The 7,193-nt window shown below is 37.2% G+C and overlaps 1 long non-coding RNA gene across 2 annotated transcripts in view; it reads right to left on the bottom strand.

Annotated features, from left to right (window-relative positions):
- The window catches only part of LOC127969847 (uncharacterized), a 105,205-nt gene that overhangs the window by 86,236 nt on the left and 11,776 nt on the right, over positions 1 to 7,193 (bottom strand). Inside the window, exon 2 of one of the 2 annotated variants that reach the window (XR_008156367.1) lies at positions 324 to 369. The exons of the other annotated variant lie outside the window; for it this stretch is intronic. This is a non-coding gene — a long non-coding RNA (uncharacterized LOC127969847). The remainder of the gene's footprint in view (positions 1 to 323; positions 370 to 7,193) is intronic. 2 annotated transcript variants of the gene reach the window in all.

Here is a 7,193-nt window from a genome sequence, read left to right as displayed (position 1 = left end):
CAAATGCAATTGTTCAACATGTTTTTGATAATTATTGACCTTCAGAGTCTACAGAATTGTACTTCAGTGGTTTTATTGATTTTCATCTTAAACCGTATCACAAGTATGCCAAAGTAACTTTTTAAAATAATCTTGAATATTTAATTAATAGCTTTATTGACAACATTGGTCCCAGAGGCAAAGTTGTTCAGAATGAGGAGATCTATCATATGATATGAAGATTTAGTGTTTTTGAGTGAATATATGAGCATTTTCAAACAATTTGGGGCCATTTACCATATAAATCTTGTGTTTTGAGACCTTTTCTACTGTTATAGCGCCACCTATGGTCTGATCTCCATGAAACTTTGCATGCTTGTTAAGAGTCACCTGATACATGATTTCACTGAGTTTCATACAGTTTTGAGTTTTCCTTTAGATTTTATAGGCTTTGGGGTATGTTTGGCCACACCCCTTTTTCTAAATTACCCGGTTACAGCTAACCAAAGGACAAAATTCAACATTTTTTTAATAATTATTGATCTAGAGAGTCCACAGAATATTACTGCAGTGGTTTGGTTCCGATCGGGCAAAAAACCTAGGACTAGTTCGCAAAAGTAGGTTTTTAACATATTTGTGAATAACAATTGAACGATTTGATTGACAGCAATGGTTCTTGAGGCAAAGTTGTGCATTACGAGGAGATCTATCAAATGATATGCATATTGTGTTGATATGTGAAACACCACGTGATTACAGAGCCATAAAACTCGTTAGCGCCAACTAGTGGCCGATTTCTTTCAAAATTCTTACAGACCTTAAGGTTCATGAGTCGAACGTACCCAGCGAGTTTCGTTCCGATCAACATCCGTTAACCCTTTCAAATAGGTGCTTAAAATTGTTTGGCCAATGGCGGCCATGTTTTTTGAGATATGCAAATGTCCTCATAAGTACTTGTGCCCCTTCAGACCAAGACAGTGCATACCGATTTTCAAGTCGATCGAGCCAACGGTTGCCTAGTTATAGCAATTTATGTGTTTTTTCTATCTTATAGCGCCCCCAAGTGGCAGAGATGCGCAATTTTTTTGATTTGACCAAAGATTGAGCTCATACATATGTGTACCGAGTTTGGTGAAGATATCTCATTCCGTTCAAGAGTTATAGTCAAAATAGCATTTGGCTAACGTTAGCATAGACGCTTTTTGGTGTACTGTTTCGCGTAAGAATTGAAATTTCAACTTTTTTTTGATAATTATTCATATTGAGTGTCCAGGGAATATTTATGAATTGGTTTGGTTCTGATTGGTTGAAAATCCTAGGACTAGTTCGCAAAAGTAGGTTTCGGATATAGCTCGATTTTGCGAGAAAACGGTGCGTCGTAGACCCCAAAAAGGCGCCGTGCACTTTTGTTCGGGCGAACCCAAGGATTGCAGCAATGCCATGTTTTTGAGTCTACGGCTAACGGTTTACGATTTACGGCCAAAAATGTCCAAAATTTTAGTTTTTTGCGCTGTAGCGCCCCCGTTAGGCCGATTGGGTCGAGACTCGGTATCTGACAAGAAGGCCGGACTACTACAATCTGACCAAATTTCAGCTTTCTAGGCCTTACGGTTTGGGCTGCACGAACAGTTTGAGTGGAGAATAATAATAATAATAATAATAATAATAATAATAATAATAAAAATCCTAACAAATACAATAGGGTTTCAGCACTGCGTGCTTGAACCCCTAATAATAAAAATCCTAACAATTACAATAGGGTTTCAGCACTGCGTGCTTGAACCCCTAATAAAAATCCTAACAATTACAATAGGGTTTCAGCACTGCGTGCTTGAACCCCTAATAATTAAAGCTGCAAGCAGCATTTACGGGGTTCAAGCATTTAAGGCATCTTAGGTGGTCAGAGCCAACCTGGACGTATGGATGACCGTTAAAGACATCCAAAATGGAGAATAGGCTAACAGACAGACACACACACTGAAATTAAATGATTAAACTCGTTTTTAAGATTTTAGATGTCATTTTCAGGTTTCACTGTAATCATAATGTGGTAAAATTTTAAAAACTGATATGTCTGTATGAACAAAATGGAAAACTTTAACTCGGTGAGATTTGAAATGTTGTAACAGTGTTTTTTTATTGTTTAGGCATTAATTCATACATCCTTTCAACTGTACTGTTTAAGTTAGCTGAATGAGCCCATTAGTGGTTTCCGCTGCCATCAAGTGGTTATAAATGGCAATATCTCATACATCAATGTGTTAATCCTTTATAACTCTTAGTGTTTTTTTGCCTAATCCCTCTTAAATGTTGCATGCTTGTTTAGAATGAAATTAGGCATTATTTTACACAGTTTTGATCATTTGTGGGCTTTCTGTTTGTATTGATAGGCCTTTGTGTACACTGTGACAAGAACATACTATACATCACTGGTTTATAGTTGTCCAAATGCAATTGTTCAACATGTTTTTGATAATTATTGACCTTCAGAGTCTAGAGAATTGTACTTCAGTGGTTTTATTGATTTTCAGCTTAAAGCCTTGGACTACTTTGCCAAAGTAACTTTTTTAAATAACCTTGAATATTTCATTAACAGCTTTATTGACAACATTGGTCCCAGAAGTTGTTCAGAATGAGGAGATCTATCATATGATATGAAGATCTAGTGTTTATGTGAATAAATGAGCATTTTCAGACAATTTGAAGCCATTTACCATATAAATCTTATGTTTTGAGACCTTTTTTACTGTTATAGCGCCACCTATGGTCCGATCTCCATGAAACTTTGCATGCTTGTTAAGAGTCACCTGTTACATGTTTTCAACAAGTTTCATAAAGTTTTGAGTTTTCGTTTAGGTTTTATATGCTCTTGGGTATTTTGGTCACGCCCCTTTTCTAATTTAGCCAGTTATAGCTAACCAAAAGACAAAATTCAATATTTTTTTGATAATTATTGATCTAGAGTGTCCAGAGAAAATTACTGCAGTGGTTTGGTTTCGATCAGGTAAAAAACCTAGGACTAGTTCGCAAAAGTAAGTTTTTAATATATTTGTGAATAACAATTGAACGATTTGATTGACATCTTCGCTCCTTGAGGCAAAGTTGTTCACAAAGAGGAGATATATCATATGATATGAAGATCTAGTGTTTGTGTGAATGTATGAACATGTTCTACAAATTGTGATCATTTTCTATTGAAAATGTGTGTTATTGAGGCTTTTTCAACTGTTAAAGCGCCACCTATGATCCGATCTCCATGAAACTTTGCATGCTTGTTAAGAGTCACGTGTTACATGTTTTCACCAAGGTTCATAAAGTTTTGAGTTTTCGTTTAGGTTTTATAGGCTTTGGGGTATGTTTGGCCATCCCCCTTTTCTAAATTACCCATTTAAAGCTAACCAAAGTACAAAATTCAACATTTTTTTGATAATTATTGATCTAGAGAGTCCACAGAATATTACTGCAGTGGTTTGGTTCCGATCGGACAAAAAACCTAGGACTAGTTCGCAAAAGTAGGTTTTTAACATATTTGTGAATAACAATTGAACGATTTGATTGACAGCAATGGTTCTTGAGGCAAAGTTGTGCATTATGAGGAGATCTATCAAATGATATGCATATTGTGTTGATATGTGAAACACCACGTGGTTACAGAGCCATAAAACTCGTTAGCGCCAACTAGTGGCCGATTTCTTTCAAAATTCTTACAGCCCTTAAGGTTCATGAGTCGAACGTACCCAGTGAGTTTCGTTCCGATCAACTTCCGTTAACCCTTTCAAATAGGTGCTTAAATTTGTTTGGCCAATGGCGGCCATGTTTTTTGAGATATGCAAATGTCCTCATAGGTACTTGTGCCCCTTCAGACCAAGACATTGCATACCAATTTTCAAGTCAATCGAGCCAACGATTGCCTAGTTATAGCCATTTATGTGTTTTTTCTATCTTATAGCGCCCCCAAGTGGCAAAGATGTGCAATTTTTTTGATTTGACCAAAGATTGAGCTCATACATACGTGTACCAAGTTTGGTGAAGATATCTCATTCCGTTCAAGAGTTATAGTCAAAATAACACTTGGCTAATGTTAGCATAGACGCTTTTTGACGTACTGTTTCGCGTAAGAATCGAAATTTCAACTTTTTTTTGATAATTATTGATATTGAGTGTCCAGGGAATATTTCTGCAGTGGTTTGGTTCCGATTGGTTGAAAATCCTAGGACTAGTTCTCAAAAGTAGGTTTCGGATATAGCTCGATTTTGCGCGAAAACGGTGCGTCGTAGAGCTAAAAAAGCAGCTGTGCACTTTTGTTCGGGCTAACCCAAGGATTGCAACGATGCCATGTTTTTGAGTCTATGGCTAACGGTTTACGACCTGCGGCCAAAAATGTCTAAAATTTTAGTTTTTTGCGCAGTAGCGCCCCCGTTAGGCCGATTGGGCCGGTTTTTTGTATCTGAGTAGCGAGCAGGACTACTACCATCTGACCAAGTTTCAGCTCTCTAGGCCTTACGGTTTGGGCTGCACGTTCAGTTTTAAGGCGGAAGAATAATAATAATAATAAAAATCTTAACAATTACAATAGGGTTTCAGCACTGCGTGCTTGAACCCCTAAAAATCCTAACAAAAACAATAGGGTTTCAGCACTGCGTGCTTGAACCCCTAATTAAAGCTGCAAGCAGCATTTTACCGGGGTTCAAGCACATTAAGGCCTCTGAGGTGGTCAGAGCCAACCTGGATGCATGGATGACAGTTAAACACATCCAAAATGGAGAACAGGCTAACAGACAGACACACACACTGAAAGTAAATGATTAGACTAATATATGTATACTCTATAAGCATATGCACACACACACACACATTTTGTTGCAGATATAGGTATTTGAAATAAGTTATTGGTGGCAGTAAACTTATTGCAAGTCTGCTCTTTTTTAGAGTTTAGATGTCATTTTCAGGTTAAACTGTAATCATAATGTGGCAAAATTGTTAAAACTGATACATCTGTATGAACAAAATGGAAAACATCAATTCAATGAGATTTAAAATGTTATAACAGTTAATTTATTAATGTTTTGGCATGAATTCATAAAAACAGTACTAGCTGATTGAGCCAATTAGTGGTCTTCTGCTGCCATCTAGTGGTTATAAATTGCATTTACTCAAACAACACTGTGTTTTTAAACATAACTGTTATAGTGTTGTTATTTTTTTTTGCCCAATCTCTCTTAAATTTTGCATGCTTGTTTAGAATGAAATTATGCATTATTTTACACAGTTTTGATAATTTGTGGGCTTTCTGATTGTATTAATAGGCCTTTGTGTGGACTATGAAAAGAACATATTATAAAATGACTGGTTTATAGTTGCCCAAATGCAATTGTTCAACATGGTTTTGATAATTATTGACCTTCAGAGTCTAGAGAATTGTACTTCAGTGGTTTTATTGATTTTCATCTTAAACTGTATCACAAGTATGCCAAAGTAACTTTTTTAAATAATCTTGAATATTTAATTAACAGCTTTATTGACAACATTGGTCCCATAGGCAAAGTTGTTCAGAATGAGGAGATCTATCATATGATATGAAGATTTAGTGTTTTTGAGTGAATATATGAGCATTTTCAAACAATTTGAGGCCATTTACCATATAAATCTTGTGTTTTGAGACCTTTTCTACTGTTATAGCGCCACCTATGGTCTGATCTCCATGAAACTTTACATGCTTGTTAAGAGTCACCTGTTATATGATTTTACGTAGTTTCATAAAATTTTGAGTTTTCGTTTAGGTTTTATAGGCTTTGGGGTATGTTTGGCCACACCCTTTTTTCTAAATTACCCCTTTACAGCTAACCAAAGGACAAAATTCAACATTTTTTTGATAATTATTGATCTAGAGAGTCCACAGAATATTACTGCAGTGGTTTGGTTCCGATTGGGCAAAAAACCTAGGACTAGTTCGCAAAAGTAGGTTTTAAACATATTTGTGAATAACAATTGAACGATTTGATTGACAGCAATGGTTCTTGAGGCAAAGTTGTGCATTATGAGGAGATCTATCAAATGATATGCATATTGTGTTGATATGTGAAACACCACGTGATTACAGAGCCATAAAACTCGTTAGCGCCAACTAGTGGCCGATTTCTTTCAAAATTCCTACAGACCTTAAGGTTCATGAGTTGAACGTACCCAGCGAGTTTTGTTCCGATCAACATCTGTTAACCCTTTCAAATAGGTGCTTAAAATTGTTTGGCCAATGGCGGCCATGTTTTTTTGAGATATGCAAATGTCCTCATAGGTACTTGTGCCCCTTCAGACCAAGACACTGCATACCAATTTGCAAGTCGATCGAGCCAACGGTTGCCTATTTATAGCCATTTATGTGTTTTTTCGATCTTATAGCGCCCCCAAGTGGCAGAGATGCGCAATTTTTTTTTTTGACCAAAGATTGAGCTCATACATATGTGTACCAAGTTTGGTGAAGATATCTCATTCCGTTCAAGAGTTATAGATAAAATAGCATTTGGCTAACGTTAGCATAGACGCTTTTTGGTGTACAGTTTCGCGTAAGAATTGAAATTTCAACTTTTTTTTGATAATTATTGATATTGAGTGTCCAGGGAATATTTCTGAAGTGGTTTGATTCCGATTGGTTAAAAATCCTAAGACTAGTTCGCAAAAGTAGGTTTCGGATATAGCTCGATTTTGCGAGAAAACGGTGCGTCGTAGAGCAAAAAATGCAGCTGTACACTTTTGTTCGGGCTAACCCAAGGATTGCAACGATGCCTTGTTTTTGAGTCTACGGCTAACGGTTTACGATCTGCGGCCAAAAATGTCCAAAATTTTAGTTTTTTGCGCTGTAGCGCCCCCGTTAGGCCGATTGGGCTAAGACTTTGATAAGTTCTCCCCAAAATGAGCTCTACGATCTGTCCAAATTTCAGCTCTCTAGGCTTTACGGTTTGGGCTGCACGTTCAGTTCTAGGGCGGAAGAATAATAATAACTAGAAGGTACATTTCCTGAAGAAAATGTGAGTGGTGCTTGCAGTGGCAAAACTCGCCCCTCTGTTGCTAGGGTGTTGCAATGAGGTTGCTAGGGTACATGGGGTGGTTGCTAGGGCGGTTGCTAGGGTCCCCATGATGGTTGCTAGGGCCGTTGCTAAGGTACCCAGGGTGGTTGCTAGGGTAATCGGGATGGTTGCTAGGGTGTTGCTATGTGGTTG

The sequence above is a fragment of the Carassius gibelio genome, chromosome B13, assembly GCF_023724105.1.
Source record: "Carassius gibelio isolate Cgi1373 ecotype wild population from Czech Republic chromosome B13, carGib1.2-hapl.c, whole genome shotgun sequence".
NCBI classification, from domain to species: domain Eukaryota; kingdom Metazoa; phylum Chordata; class Actinopteri; order Cypriniformes; family Cyprinidae; genus Carassius; species Carassius gibelio.
The sequence above is the reverse complement of the archived record's forward strand: the minus strand, read 5'-3'. Positions and strand labels throughout refer to the sequence as shown.